Below are 17,440 nucleotides of genomic sequence, written 5' to 3' on the forward strand. Positions count from 1 at the left end.
GAGGCGATTGGAAGTACGAGTGTTAATGTCTTCACTTTGTTTATAAATTTTCAAATCTGGATAATGGAGTGCTTCATTTGCCTCCTGTAGAGCACTTAGAAACACCTCAATTTTTTTTCAAACCAGCTGTGTCAATAGCAACGAAGACCACACTGCCATTTAATATTCATTTAAAGTTGTATTCCACTGTCTTATAAAAAAATTTCCCTATCGTTCTGCTTGTTGTTTAAAACAAGCTATGGCTATGTAAGTATGTAATTTAGCATTGAACTTTTACAGTCTATATTGTTAGTGCTCATCTCCGTTTCCAGGCCCTTCAGCCAGTGAGTGTAAATGGGGGGGGGGAATTCGTGGCAAGCCATCCTTTTCTGTTGCGCACCCTTCCTGCTTACTTTCCCTAGATTTCTCCAGGTACCTATTTAGAGCTTGGTCGACTCTAGCTGAGTTTACAGAGTAGGGGAGTACACCACTAGTAGGGGAGCCACTCTAATTTCAGGACGTACAACAGGGCGAACAAGATCATACGCCTATTTCTAGGCCAATCAGGGAGCTAGATTACTACCGGGACGAGGTTACATCACGACTTCTGAGAACTATTAGCTTGAATTTCACGTAATTTGCTTGTCGAAATCAACCTACGTATTATCTGGAATGTCACAATTCTACCTTGGGACATTGTTTATATTGTTTACGCTTCAACCTAAGATAGCAGTTCTTTAGAAACCTTTGAGGAACAAACACCAGATAAAATGGAGAATTGTGATGATTTTGTTACGCAATATTTATAACGTAAGTTTTATTTATTAATAATTAATGGAGATATTTGGGTACTATTGCATTATATTGGAGACACATGAAAAACGATAAGTTTAGTTAATAAAATAAAGAAAGGGTGAAAAAGACTTTAGAAACAAATTGGAACTCCTAAAAGATATTGTATTCAAAAGCACTTATTGAAACCTACTAAATTAGCCATAGGCTTCCTCTGTCTAGTAAGGTGTTGCGTATTTAATATGCTATGCTTTACCTCACCCCTAATGTGCAAATATATAGCCCAATTTTTTTTCTAAACTATTATATTTTCATCATATTCTGTTTTACTTCATTAGCATTAATCAGACTTCACTTCTCGCGCGTGTTCCAGCTAACCAATAAGTATCGATCCGTTTTTCAAAAAGTGATGTATAGTTGCATGATTTTCAACTCTGATAATATTTTCCAATTTGAACTATGATTTTTTCCCTCTGCGACATATGCTTAAGGAATAATGTGTTTGCATTGCAATAATGCAGAATGAAAATATCTTAATGAAAAATATCTTTTTTATGTATATAATTTGCCGTACATTATTATAATAAATAAACGTACCTAACGGTGTATAAGAATTATCAACTTTTAGCTAGTTTCATGAATAAAACCTCCCCCAAAAGTTGGAAAATAATAACAACTTTTAGTTAGTGTTTTACTTCATTAGCATTAATCAGACTTCACTTCTCGCGTGTGTTCCAGCTAACCTTTAAGTATCGATCCTTTCTTCAAAAAGTGATGTGTAGCTGCATGATTATCAACTCTGATAATATTTTTTTCTTTTGAACTATAATTTTTTCCCTCTGCGACATATGCTTAAGGAATAATGTTTTCGCATTGCAATAAAGCGGAATGACAATATCTTAATGACAAAATGTCATTTTTCATCTATTTAATTTGCCATACATTTTTATAACAAATGAACGTACCTAACGGTGTATAAGAATTATCAACTTTTAGCTAGTTTCATGAATAAAACTTCCCCCAAAAGTTGAAAAATATTAACAGCTTTTAGTTAGTGTTTTACTTCATTAGCATTAATCAGACTTCACTTCTTGCGTGTGTTCCAGCTAGCCTATAAGTATCGATCCTTTCTTCAAAAAGTGATGTGTAGCTGTATGATTTTTAACTCTGATAATTTCGCATTGCAATAATGCGGAAGAACAATATCTTTATGTATTTAATTTGCCATACAATATTATAATAAATAAACATACCTAACGGTGTATAAGAATTATCAACTTTTAGCTAGTTTCATGAATAAAACTTCCCCCAAAAGTTGTAAAATGGCTAAGAAAAACAAACTATAATTTAATTTATTTTTAAGGATAATTTTGACGAATATGCCCCTCCTGCTGACAAAAAGGCCCAGATAGAGGATGAGAATCACTTACGCCATTCAGTAATTAAATACACCGGAACCTCGACATCATATATACAAGGCAAGAATACCATTATTGTCAATACAAGGACCAATATGCAAGAAGGCGAATTGACTAAGGACATGATGATCTCGCAAAAAGCAAATAATGTGAGTTCTAAATTTAACGATATTTATTGTAAATAGACTATTAGTCAACAACGGCAAATTCTCCCTTTTTTGGCACTATTGACAACTCAATAACATCAAATAGAAAAGTGATATGTGCTTGTCACATGATTGGCATGGGATAACACTACCCTTCAATTATTACATCAACCTATAATTCTAAATCAAAACCATTTCTAAAAGTATTTCCGGTTTACAACCAATCACTTCAACAACAAGCAATCAAGTGATTTTGTGCAGACTAAAATGAATATTCGTATGCATAGCTCGTAAATCATACAATTTGCCGTAGTTTCAAGAATGCATTTTATTACGGTGGAGGAGGGGTGGCAAGTAAGATCCCAAATTTTTTCTAAAAGAGACATAGAGTATTAAGATGAAATTTTCAGGGAATGTTGAAAAAAGTCAGAACCTACTACGTCCCGTTTAGATTGTAAATATGATATATCTGTAATACATACGCGGTGGCTATTAAATTGAAACTTTCAGGAATATATAGTTGTTTGGGGGACAGTGAACTAACTAAATGTCACTATACGCACACAGATAGTGTTATTGCTACTGTTTCTTATACTACTACAATAAGTGTATTTTTTTTGTTTTTTATTTATTTTAATGCTTATGTTTTAAATGATTAGAAAATATAGGTTGCTATTAATCCAATTTTTGACTTTTTTAAAAATTAGGGTGGTTTATACATTTTGAAAATAAACTATTTTCAGGAGATGGCCTGAAGGGGTTAGACTATCCCTTTGAAACCAAGTAATATCCCGGATTTTTCCGAAACCGATAAAGAATATTAAGATGAAATTTTCAGGGAATGTTGAACAAAATCAGAACCTACTATGCCCCGTTTAGATTGTAATTATGACATATCAGCAATACATATGGGGTGGTTATTAAATTGAATCTTTCAGGATATATATAAACTGGTTTGGGGGACAGTGAACAAACCAAGTGTCACTATACGCACACAGAGAGTGTTATTGCTACATCTTCTGCTACTACTACAATAAGTTTTTTTTTATTTATTTTAATGCTTATGTTTTAAATGATTAGCACATATAGGTTGCTATTAATCCAATTTTTGACTTTTTAAAAAATAGGATGGTTTTTACACTTTAAAAATAAGCTATTTTTAGGAGATGGCCTGAAGGGTTTAGACTAACCCTTTCAAACCAAGTAAGATCCCAGACGGCAAGGTCCCAAACATTAAATCTCAAGGACCAAGAGAAATCCTGAAGGTTAATCCCTCAATGATTACGCATCTTCTAACCCCGAATCAAAGACAATATGTGAATACAAGATTCCAAGTTTAAGTTTTGACCCTACCAAATCAATACTAGATGTGACAAAAAACAACCAATCCTCCACGAAAAGAAGAGCCAACCATAAACAATTTTGTGGGAAACATAAAACTGTACGTACTAAATTTTCCCATATAAAGTGCTCAAAGAAGAGACCAAACCAAGTTATTGTAATTAAAATCCCAGTATTTAAGCCCTCAATGACTGTGTATCATTGAACTAGGAATCAAAAACAATGCGTCAAACCAAGACTCAGCCCTTTATTCAAATAAAAGAAGGGCCGAACATGAATAATTTACGGGAAACATAAACTGTTTCCTTAATGCCTAGCCCAGTTATCAAGATACCCATCCTCTGTAATTAATCCCCCAAGGGATACGTACCCAATAACATATCAACTATTCTTAACACCAACCCCTCGTCTATGATGTGACTAACCACGCACGGACAATTTTGTGCAAGAAGTCGTACTTATAGACATTTTTAAATGCTTGTCCCAAGCAATGAGTACCAAAAGTGAAACACCACGAAGACAAACCATGAACAATTAGCCGACCCAGTAATAAATTCAATAGAAGCCCAAAACAAAGTGATAACGTATTTGAGTATTATGGACACGTAGAATGATGAATTAAGTGTGAAGTCCTATGTATCTATCATTTAACTCTAGTGAATATTAAGAAACAAATCAAAAAATAGATGAAACAAGTGACATTATTCCAGTGCTATCCCCAGATATCAAGTTAAAATCTCGTAATATGTGTATAAAATCATTTCCTTTACAAGTTTTTTTTTAGTTAACATATTTGTGTGTTATAAGTTAAATGTAAGAGACTACTTTTAAAATTCAATAGCTTATCGTATCAGTATAGCGTCACGTGAAGGTATATCAGGTGAAGGTATTTTCAGTATTAGGTGGAGGAAAGTATTATTTACATACTTAATCATATAATCAAATGCGTTAGTCAGTGGAAACTCTTTGGCCCTTACACCAAATAGAGTGAATAGGTGATGGACTTTTAAGTAATGTTTTCATATATGTAGTGACATAAAGCAATTAGTAATATGAGAAAAATACATCTTAATAAATATAAGTTAATTCAAATAATAAGTCCCAATTTAAAAAAAAATTAACAATAATAAAACAGGATCAAAAATAAAAAAAAAAGAGAAGTAGTAAACACAACGATGAGGACATCGTTAACAATGGGAAGGATGATATGTAACGAGATCAAAATCCGAGAATTAAAAACCCCTTCATTAAGTTATTAATTGAGACAATATTTTCTAATAGAACGCTAAGTTTAAGGACACGGGATTTGCGTCGTGCAATCTGCTTAATTAAGAGGCATCTAAAAGTTATAAATTATGATCAATTTTAATACAAAACTTTCGCTGACAGAAAGAATGCTGAGACGTCAGTTTTACAAGCCATATATCTTATACTTACAATGCAAATTTTTGTTTTGAATAAAATTTGCGGCGTCAATATTGCAGGTGCAAAAAATTTATGTCCTTAAGTATTGAACAACATTCGCAGGTGCAAACAAAGTAGCCAATGGCGAAACAGTGTTTCACCAACAAAAAAGATACAAGATAGAATAAACAATTTTAGACCAGACTTCTGTTCGACAGGAAAAATTCACAAAAGTCAATATCATAGCTATAACTTATGCAAAGTAGGAAATAAACAATGTAATACAGAAACTTTGTTTGACAGTAAAAATTCTGAAATGTCAATCCTGCAACTATCAATTACGTCGTAGTCAAAATAGCCAATTGGTATATTCCTCGTCCAATAAGAACAACGGAATATACTTTTTAGCAACACCTGAATGTAATCTCAGGCGAAATTGGACAGTATAGTTAGTAGTACTTACCAATTTTGCAGCAGTCTTGGAGGAGAGTTTGAGAGCAGTCTAATGTGAGTGAACTTATGATCTAGCTATTAACATTTGACAATTTGAGATCACTAGTAAACCTATGTTGCGCTACATATACCACAGTGTATAATCTTGTCAAAGTGTCTTAACAGTGAATTGAAGTGTAGATTATTTTGATATTCCCAAATCAACTTTGTATTGCAAATGTGAGTAAAAATAAATACATTAATTTCTTAATTTTGTCTCTTCATGTTAGTATTTCTCAAGATAATTAGTCCTTGTGGATCCATCCGCTCTCTAGGGAACCTGAATCCAAGTAGTCTGATTTCGACTCAGTATGGCCATTAACATGTGTTCCTCACTTGAACCGCTGTTTTAATCCCCCGCCAAAAGTATTTCCGTTCCAAATTATGGTATAAGGTTTATATAACCTTACTACAAAGAAGCATAAAATTCACCCGTAAAGAAGCAAACAAAATCCCCCACCAGAACTACTAACAGAACCCTCCCCCCCCATTAGACAGTTACAGATATTAGTAGGGTTTTGGGGGAGGGTAAAGAACAGAGTGCACGTCACTATTGTCCGACATGCCTCTCAAGATTTTGGACTGATTTAAAGTTAAAACATCACATGAAACACTGTAAACGTCATGGATACCAGGCTGTGGATACGGTAAGCGGAGATAGAGTGATCTTACGTTTTAAGAACTTTCAGAACACGCTCCTGCAGAGCAATAAGATCGTTTTAGACTGTGAAGAGAGACTCACAGACGTGTACGATTCGTCAAATCCAAATCGTGCTAAAATACATGAAGCCATAAGGGCCTCTTACGCTCGCGCGCAACGAGATTCCAGTACTACCATCCAAGTGTTGGATGTAGTTGAGTCGTTGGGGGTGAAGACTGCATGCGCTCGGCATTGACCAGTCTAATTAAAACAGTGAACGGTGCAATTTATCGCCTTCGCTACATAAACTATCCTATGCTCCTATCACCAGATGACTGATTGGCCATTAAAAATCGTAAAATATGTCGGGTTTGCAAGGGGGATTTTGATGGTGTTGGGAATGGGGGAAAGACGAAGGTGATCGACCTTGATCATTTGTGGCAAGAAATTACATCGGGAGGGAGTAACTTTAGAGGGGTTGCACATCAATCGTGCAATTTAAACGTTAGACAACAATATTTCGTACTATACAATTATTTCGTATACAATTCCAATAACGACTTAAAGTTAATTTTACCGGCGTTGGCCCGCATTGCCAAGGGAGGAGTTGTAGATAACGCATGGATAGATGGTTTTTTTCATATAATATCATACCCAAATCATCGGAGAAGCTATTGCTGCTAGAATTCATGTGGAACACATTTGACAAGGGTAACACGTGCCTGAATAAAATCCGTTTTTTAGACTCTTTCAGCTTCTTCCCCAAGTCCTTAAGTCAATTGATTCAGGTACAGAAAGCGACAATTTTGATAGCTTCCTACTCCTTAAACAGCGCTTCCCCGATGATGAAATGTATGATTTATTAACGTGTAAAGGCATATATGCATATGATTACTACAACTCTGCCTCGAGGCTAGATGAGGTGTCATTACCGCCCATTGAAGCTTTTCACAATTCTCTTACTGAGAGTCAGTGCACCACTATCGACTATGAACTTGCTAAGAGGGTTTGGGAAAAGGGTGGGACTTCTTCTTGACATTGTGTGCAAAAATGCGGATAAAATCTATGGGGAATTTGGGTTGGATTTAGGGTATTATTTTTCCACTCTTCATCTGGTGATGGATTTGATACTTAAAATCAGCAAAGAAGAAATAGATCTGATCGCCGACGTGGATCAGCATCTGTTTGAAGAGAGATTAATGAGGGGTGGGTATTTTTTTCACGGGGATCGTATCATGAAAACTGATCAGACCGGACAGCACACCGATGAAAAGTCAGACGCAGTTTTTTTGGATTAGAATTCCCTTTATCAGTCGGCAATGTCTCACTACTGTTTACCATCTGGGAATTACAAATGGTTTAACAATTCATGTGCTTCGAATTTCCCCAACATTGCTACCGTTGAGGAGAATAGGGCACAGGGATGGTTTTTTGAAATTGACGGTGAAATGCCCATGAAAATCCATGACTCCATAAAAGACTTTGTTTTCCCGTGCATAAATAGGCCGGTGAGTAAGGACTCTATATGCACTGGGTGCCTTCAAAGCAAAAACTTATTGCCCACCTCAACCCGAAACAGAATATCGTTGTACATCACGTGCTATTGAAATGGATGGTGTCCTATGTTTTCAAAGTCACAAAGATTCATAGAGCCCTCCAATTTGATCAAAAGCCTTACATGAAAACGTCTATTAACACCTTTGTCAGTAAACAATCACAAGCGAAAACGAAAGTTGAGAAGGAAATCTATAAACTCATTTTAAACTAAGCCTTCGGTAAAATGTGCGACAGCAGAAGATGCAGAAATTGATTTGGAATTGTAACCTATTCCAAAGATTGTGCTCGAATTATTACGGATCGAAACTCCACGTCGTTCAAAATCATAGCCTTTGATATGGTTCTACTGCATCGCAAGAAAAGAAACATCGTTTCAAACAAATATTGCAGGTGGGAGTGCAATAACGGAAATATCTAAAAAACCCATGTTGTCATTTTATTATAATGTATGAAACGTACAATGGCCGATTGAGGGACAAGTTCAAGTGTATTACGGGGACACTAGATTCACTCCTGTTAAAAGTTAAAACTGAAAATTTGTTGAATGATTTGGAAAATGGCGAGTACATTAGCTCACGAATGGACTACACCAACTGGAATGAATACCTCCATCCAGAGCTAATGAAACGCGAGGCTCCAAATCAGTTGTTAATGCTAAATCTGCAACGGGAAGCTATCTGATATCCAGTGGTGTGTTTCCTGGGCCGAAGGTATACTGTGTGGAAACGCACAACAAGGATATCAAGCAAGTTTGCAAGGGGGTACCTACACACTTTGTAAAAAATAATTTCGAAATGAGTGTCTATATAAACTGTGGGGAACGTAGTTTAGTCCCAAGAACGAAAATCATGGCGATTCGCTCTTTACAATTTAAAACTACACAGTTAGAGTTGAGAAAAACGCCATGTCGACCATATCAGACAAAGTCTCCGTACTTGAGGATGGTGTGAAGGTACTACCACACGGTCACTATTTAATCTCAGACCGAGTTGAATGTGTAGAGTATAGAAAACAACTCGGTGTGAAAAAATTAACTTAAAGTCTTTAATAATACAAGTTGGGTGGTGGTTGGTGTTTATATTCTGTTTTTTTTTTCATATCAATCAATTTTCAATATGTGTGCAAGGCAGAGCAGTTACTTCCTCTTCATAATTTCCAGTATTTAGAGTTATTTAATGCCCCCTCCAGCCCGGCCCGCCACAGCGAGCCCCGCGGCACTTCCTGGCCACCTGAGCGACCACCTCGGCCTTCGGCCGCCGCAGCGGCCACCCCCGGAGGGAGGGGGGAGACCCCATTTCAAATAAAAAAAATTTATATTATTTTAAGTTTATTGTTTAATAAATGTTGTGTTTTTGTTATAAATAAATAAATAAAAAAACAATGTATTTATTAAAGTGCTTTTTTCCTAGTGCTTAGTTAAAATAAATGTTTATGTTTTTTTATAAATAAATAAAAAAAAGTGTATTTTCCTTGTTTATTATGCCTTTTTCTAATTGCATAATTTGTAAAGTGTTGCTTTTATGTTAATAATAAAAGAAAATATGATTCTTTATTGTTCTGCTTCTCATTATTCTTGACTGGAGTAGTAATAGGGAAATTATTTAGTCATTAGACATCTATAGTCTACAGTTAGTTGTAGGTGAACTGTTGAAGGGAACAGCAATATGTATCAATTTTAAACACCATTCAGATCGGTCGGTGTGGTCCATCAATGTCAGGCAAAGCGACAATCTTAACTAAAATAATTAAAAATTGCGATAAAATGTTTATGGAAAAGCCGAAAAAATCTACTATTGCTACAGTATTTGGCAGGAGTCATACGATAAAATAAAAGCAATTGCTATGTCGGGCATGCAGATGCAATTAATACAGGGACTTGATGTTTTCAAAATTATTGAACCAAACTCTTGGTTGATTATTGAAGATTTAACTGAATCCATAGAACAATGGTCCCAGGAAATAATACAATTGATTACTGTTTGGTCTCATCATCAGCATGATTCCATTACTTGAGTTCTAGACAATCCCTATCATCAGAGCAAGTGCATGCGAACACTTACTTTGAAGTGTACCTACTATATCGATTTGTTAGTGATTCTAGCTCACTAATAACTCTCAATAAACAAATATATCCCGGCGCCCCCAAATTTCTGCTGTCAGCGTACAATCAGGCAACTAATAAACCCTACGGTTACATCCTATTGGATCTTAATCAAAATACACTCGAGGATTTACGTGTAGTCACAGATATGTTTGACAATGAAATTACAGTACATCTCCCCGTGAACAGTAAAAAAGGCTATTAGTTGCCATCATGACACTGAAGAAACTATATGAAAATCGAAATTTATTTTCGTTCTAAGCACTTCAAAACCCCTACTTAGGAAAGCCATTCTTAAACATGGTCTTGACAATGATTTCATTAATCTAATATCTGAACTTTGTTTAAACCGAGGGCAATGTTCAACTGCCAGAAGTAGTTAAGCAACAGGCAAAGCAACATCGTTCCATTGTACGTGTAATGGCCTGTAAAAAGAATCGAAAATATTTTAAGAGGAAACGTGTTCTTCGGGTAGGTGGTCGCTTTTTTACACTTTTACTGCCAATAATTGCAGGACTTGTAAACAGTTTTCTCTATATGGCTAAACCCTATAAATTGACTCCAATAGAACTCGCTCTCTCACCCGTGGAACACTTTGAGGACAATCTGAGTAAATTCATTGTCAATAAAAATATTGAGGATGATGAAAAACTGCTTTTACTTCAAGATGCACTTCGCCGAGTGGACAAACATGAGCCCTATCGTACGAGAACCAGTGTCATTAATCACAAAAAAGAACCATCTCCTCAGGATTCTTCTGCTATCGCTGCTGGAACACAATTAAATAAGGTAGAATTGGATTCAATAGTGTCAAGCATTGGAAATCTAATGCCGCACTCATATCATGAACAAATTAAACGACTCATAACATATCTCATGGAAAGTGGTAAAGATCATATTCAGGTTGATAGCAATGGGAAAGGAATTATAACTCAAGGTAAAAGCTATAATCCACTTGATTTAATCTATGATATGGTTACAAATCGTAAAGGACTTTTATCATTTGACAGTCATCTACTCTGACAGTCACACAACTTTCTAAATACATTAAACTTCCCCAAAAGCCTTATTAGTAATAAACAAATTCTACAAAAAATTAAATGAACTTACTCCTTCCTCATCAACATTAAAACATGAACATGAAGAAGAAGATTTTAAATCAATCTTTGAAAATACTAGCACACCAAGTGGAAACATTGATTTGACAATGAGGAGGAGGAGGAGCACACCGCTGATAGCTAGACAAAAGCGACGACGTATCAAGTCAACGTCAACACCACCACCACCATCACCCAGTAGTATACAAAAGGGTAGTGGTCGTTACACTACGTGTTTACGTTCAAAATGGTTGAAGTTCTAAAACGTGTTTATGAAAATATTGGTGAAGTGGGAAGTTTAAGTTCCCCCACCACTCTTTCCAAAGTCACCGTTGTTCACACTAAAAGTGTACAAGACTATCTACAAAATGAATCAAGTTACACACTGCATATAAATCAGAGGCTTTGTGCTAATCAGTATCCAAAAACTAGAGCCTCTTACCCCCTACATATAATGAAAACAGATCTCTTAACTTTAGATGAGAATCAAAGGCGTCACAATGCACCATAAAACTACATTCTACTTGCAATCAGTGTTTTTAGTCGCTATGCATATGCCATTCCATTGCGGTCAAAGAGAGGTGTTGAATGAGTATTGAACTAGCTCTCAAAGATGAGTATTGAACTAGCTCTCAAAGGAAATACGCTTGTTTTGACTTGATTCTTTAACCTTGAATTAATTCAGTGATAAGTTGTGCAATCGGATACTTGAACTGCAGTTACTGCAGTTCAAGTATAAATTGCCCCTTATTAAGTTGCCTTATAAATTGCCCCTTATTAAGTTGTTTTGTGTTTTCTTTAATTATACGAATTTTCTTGTGTACTAATAACTGCACTAATTACTAATAAACAAATACATATTTAGTATCACCATAAGAAGCTGATTCTTGAATGTTATTAATAGTTAGGCTCTTACACTTTCGTTATAGGGTCAAAATCTATTGGCAGGCAGTCAACAATGGGGCATAACACATTTTTTTCAATGGTTTTTCCATATTGTACTTTTTTTCTTTTGGTTTCCTTATAATTACTTCGTAGTCCTAAATTTCCAGGGAGGGCATTAATTCAGGGCTGATGGAAATAAATGATGTAAAATCAACGAATGAAGATTAGTCTCATTTTGTGAAAAAAAGATTAAATAATTTTAATTGCTGTCTCACCCAAACCAGTCGGAAAAAATGACCAGGAAGTCGCAAAATCCCCCCCACCCACAATTTGACTAGTGACACCTCTGACTTGGTACACAAATTCTCTGTTGAATCACTTAAATTCTATGCTTAACTGCAGTAAATGTAAGGGACGTCATTGTATTTGTAACCTGTGACATCATTTTTACCTTATATTCAGATTCCTAAGGCTTTGATACCATTAATTTAGAAAATTTTGAAGTGATTATGCTTGATCCACTTAGTTTAACAGTGATTGGAAGCACAATTGGTGGTTTGGCCACGATGGGTATAGCAGCTCTGGCTTTAAAAGGCTGGAAAAAATACAAAGAATCAAATTGTAAAATAGCAAAAGAATTTCGGCGAGACCTTGAGAATCGACTAAAGAGGAGATCGAAACTAGAAGCTTTGGTGCTGAAGACTACAAGCAATAAGCACCAGCCTATATTAGAGAGTGAGATTCGTAAAATAGCCTAGGAAACACAAGATTCCAAAGAAAAGCGAATAATTGTCTTTAAGACAATTCAAGTAGGGCTAAAAAGCCATAGCGTCTACGTTATATACAAATGTGTGGATTTGCTCAACAATCTTATAAATATGGACTGTCGCCTTCTTCGTGAATCAACATGTTTAGAGATGATTCATACGATATTTGATCCTCGTCAAGTAATTTTAAATAGATATCAAATACAGAGCCACAACACAAAAAAAAAAATAAACTTCTATAGAAAATGTGATTTCAAGGCAAATTTAAAACAAATTAAAGAAAAACTGGATATTCCAGTTCCGTTTTAGTCTCATTCAGAGAACTTCTAAAAAGTGTTGAACTTCGTGAGCCGTAGTATGGAAAGAGGAGAAAAACTGGAGGGAATAATTGATACAGGCGTCGGATTTCTTGTTTAATTATATCTAAGATGGGACGTCGGCGTAAAGTCCAGCGGGCTGGAGCTGATGGAACTGGAGCAGTTTTAGATGTTTCGGCCACTTCTAGCGAGGAGTCCCAGTAACCATTGTTAAAGTTGTCCGAAGATTTTGTTACGATGCTGGCAATAGTGAAAGAAAACAGATGTAAGTTAGACTCTATTGATAGACGTATGAGATCTCTGGAACAAAGGGTTATATCGGTGGGAAAAGCTCAGCTTGAGTTTCACGCATCAGTTACCGAAGTTCAAGCCCGTGTAGTATCAGTTGAAAGCGAAACTGATAGCCTAAAAAATCAAATACGTTTTATCACGAGTGAAGCGATGGCACTGAGGAAAAACAAGATTGATCTGGCAAGTCGGTTAATGATGTGTGAATACCAGGTATCCGACAGTAACATTGTTGTTTGGAATTTGCCTTGTGACGGTAAGGAGGACGCTAGTGAAGCGTTTAAGCAAGTATGTCTGTCTGGGCTTGAAGTAAGTGAGGTTCCCAAGTTTATAGTGCTACAAAACATGAAAGACAATGTTAGAAACAATGTTAACTATATTATCAATGTAATTCCTTTAAATTATATATATATATTGGAATACTTTTAAAAAAACTAGTATAGCCACTAAATAAACTTTAGCTAAAGGATAAACATCCTATATGGATCTATACACTAAGAATACGTAAGGACGACTAACACAATTGGTAAATTAAAACAACCAAACATTAGAATGACCGAAGCACCATCTAGAATCATCGTTAAACTATATACAAAATTACTAATCTACAAAGAAAACAAATGTATAAAAACTAACTAAATTAAAACATATACAAGCCTCAAAAATTGAAAACTTATGAACTAAACATTAACCTAATCAAACCTAAATTAAGGTGACATAGGCCTACTAGCCCATATATCTAAAATAAATCCATTCAAGAACTAATTGTGTTAAACAATTAACGTATAAGATGTTTTAATTACAATTAATACTAATATCCACCATAGGGGATATGTTACCAAATGAGTAAATTGAACCCAGTTAACACAACAAAAAACCTAAAAGATGTATAATGGAATTGCGCCAACTAACCTTAATGCATGATACAATGCTTAATGTTGTGACAACTAGTAGGTAATAAGTGCTTTAGCTTACTCATATAAAACAATTTAGCAGAGCATAGACGATAAATAAAAATATTAGTCCTAGCAAATGTGTAATTAAATATGGACATTAACTAAATATTGTTGGGTATGCAAACTCACAATTTAAACAAATTATGATTAACGATGCCGATACTCTGATTACTTCTAAGCTCCAATAGACTCTATAATTCTACATCAAGAAACATCAGTAGGCATTGTGTAAACAAAACAATATTTACCATCAAATGTTTCAAATGAAGGTCAAATAAGTAGTTCTTATTAACATACCTAACTAATGGTAACATTAATTTTAGAAACCAAAATGATGATCAGATCAATAATGATGAGCCTTTTCATTCTACATATAAAAGCTCAGGACACAGTAAAACACGGATTAATATTTAAGCACGAAAATTTGCTTCTAGCCAGCCACAATCCATTGAAGATATTCATGAAACTAGATCCAAAACCTTTTGAGACGTTATTTCTCAAAGTAATGAGACTAGAGAGAAATACAAATGAACTAAAGGACTCAATCTTTCAATTTCTAAGATCGGAAAAAGGATTACAAGCAAGTAAAAGCTTACCAAAAGAGAAGAAGGATATATCATTTCCCATTATCCCAAACTTGAAGTCAAAAAACCTAATAGATGATTTTGATAAGAAAATGGCCAAAATGGATAAAGAAATAGGAATAAGTGCAAAGGGAGATAGACAAAAAAGATCAATAAAGGATCACCCATCCTCCAAAAATGATAAAGGACCACATCAAGACACAAGAACTCCAATTCAACCCCCTGCGAAAGAAAGGAAATTTTATGACGGAAACTATGCACTGATAAATGAAATACCAAATATATGGAACTTTCTCAAAGGACCTAATACATGGAACTTTCTCAAGGGACTAAGGAACAAAAAAGTCTTAGTAAAAATCTATGATGACGTAACAATTCCTGAGATAAACACTAAGGTCACAACTAATCCCCAAGACACTATGCAGTCCAGTACACCTAAATCTGAAGTACTAAAAACTCGACCAATCGAAATTGAAGAAGATGCAACTCCTAAGGATACATCAAAAGCCACTCCACCTCCAATTCAAATAACCACAATAAAGACGAATGAGGTGTTAAAAGAAAGAAAAATACCAGGAATAATAAAAGGCACTGAAGGAATAGAAATAACTACCAATTCTACAAACAATGTAAGTAAACCAATACACAAATTTAAATGTCAATATTTTTGTAGAAAAATAAATTCAACAATAAATATAGGTGGAGATAACAAAACCACAATGCCCCTAAATGTCACAACAAACAAGGTAATAACCATTACCCCAGAACTTATAGAAAATACAAGAGAAATAATAACCGTTACCCCAGAACCTATAGAATTGGAAACATCAATCTCTGAAACCACAACCAATTCCCTCCTCAAAATGATATATCCGAACGAGAATTACATAACAATTAGACAGCTACCCCAAACCACCAGGTGGGTATGGAAATCTTTAACGATTAAAAATATCGGACTACGAATGAGAATCCCAATCATTGAAAATGATTACCGTGGAATGCATCAAAGGAAATAAAAATTGTAAGAATGATGATGACTACCCAAGAGAATGTTGGACTATTGATAGAAAGAAAATTTGTGCACGACTGGCAGCTGATGAACCTAAAAAAGATAAATTTGGAAATACTCCCAGAATTGAGCAAGGAAAATGCCCTGAAATTATGAAATCATCAGACCTTCATAATATTGTACAGACAAAGGTTGCAAACATTATTTGAATTATTCAATACTGAAATACAAAAACTAAAGCAAAGCACAACAAGAATATTTGAAGTCTTTTTCAGAAAAAGCAGATATCAAAGGTCCACAAGCTTAATACCAATCATTGGTGAACTTGCCTCACAACTCTTTGGGTTATCAACCAATGAAGACTTAAACATATTCATAGAAAATGTAAAAAAATTGAATGCTGCATTGAACATAACACTACATAGTAAGAAAATATAAGCAAGCATAGCTAGCAATCACGAAGACGAAATCAACACTATGTTCAAGACAATATCAAGGACAATTAATGCCAAGAATCACTTGAAAACTGAAGTGGACTGCGTATTATCAGATTCTGGATTAACACCAATATCAATAGACATCATAACTATGTCGTTACTAAATTTAGCTACGTCCATACCTGGACGTAGCTACAGATGTGAGTAAATTTGAATTTGCCTTATTTGCGTTAACAGGCGGAACATTATCACATGACTTAGTTGACCCAACTAGCTTAAAAAATATCCTAGATGAGATTAAAACCAACCTAACATTCGGTCTCCATTTACCAGTGGAACCAGAAGTTGCTAACCTATTCCTATATAACACCAAACTAAAAGTACATATTACAGAAATAAACGATCAACTTTTTGCAGTAGTAACAATACCCCTAATCAATCAACAATCAATATATGATATATATAAAATTTCTACCTTTCTTGTTAATATTAAAGAAACCAATTCCTTCGTAAACATTGTGCCAGAGGCTAAATATTTGCTAATTGACCAAGACAGAAGGAAATATGCTATTAGCAAATGCACAAGACTTAAAAGAATGTGTCCCATTCAAAAACTTGGTCTGCCAACTAACATTACCTATCTACAATATAAAAATAGGATCATGTATGTTGGATATTTTTCTGAAGGAATCCCAACAGGAGGACATCCAAAGTTCGTGCAAAGCACTTATTGGAAATACAAAACGAGATATTTATCAACCTCAGAAATGACCTATGGTTATTTACTGTCCCTAAAATGACTGTTGGAACCATTTCCTGCTAAAACAATACTGATAAAATCAAAATCTTCAGGGATTGCTTATTAAACAATGAATTAAAGAAATAACGATTGACAAACAATTTAAAAATTAAAAGCATTAAAATGCTATGAGTACTAACTCCTGGTCAGTTTCTATTTGTGGGACTATTTGAGAAATGAACAGCCTGGACCATCAAATGAGACTTGACATTTTCGAGCAGCAAAGAAAAAAAGGGATAAAGATCCTTCAGACCATTTCCGGGGTATAAATCGTCAAATCGATGTTTCAGTTGCTGGGCCTTTCGTACAGGGATTATTAGCAAGCTAGTCGCACAACCTTGCTAGTGCGGGGTTCAAACTCCGGGCCCAGAATTGGCAAGCAGAGCATAAATCCACTGTGCTGCATGAAGGGTTGCAGCAAAAAGCATTGA

The 17,440-nt window shown here is 35.0% G+C and overlaps 1 pseudogene; it reads left to right on the forward strand.

Annotated features, from left to right (window-relative positions):
- The first annotated feature begins 14,529 nt into the window (after positions 1-14,529).
- On the forward strand, positions 14,530-16,418 carry LOC148940401 (uncharacterized; annotated as a pseudogene).
- The last annotated feature ends 1,022 nt before the right edge of the window (positions 16,419-17,440 follow it).

Source organism: Artemia sp. Qi Xiang Cuo, chromosome 19, assembly GCF_049724085.1.
Source record: "Artemia sp. Qi Xiang Cuo chromosome 19, ASM4972408v1, whole genome shotgun sequence".
NCBI classification, from domain to species: domain Eukaryota; kingdom Metazoa; phylum Arthropoda; class Branchiopoda; order Anostraca; family Artemiidae; genus Artemia; species Artemia sp. Qi Xiang Cuo.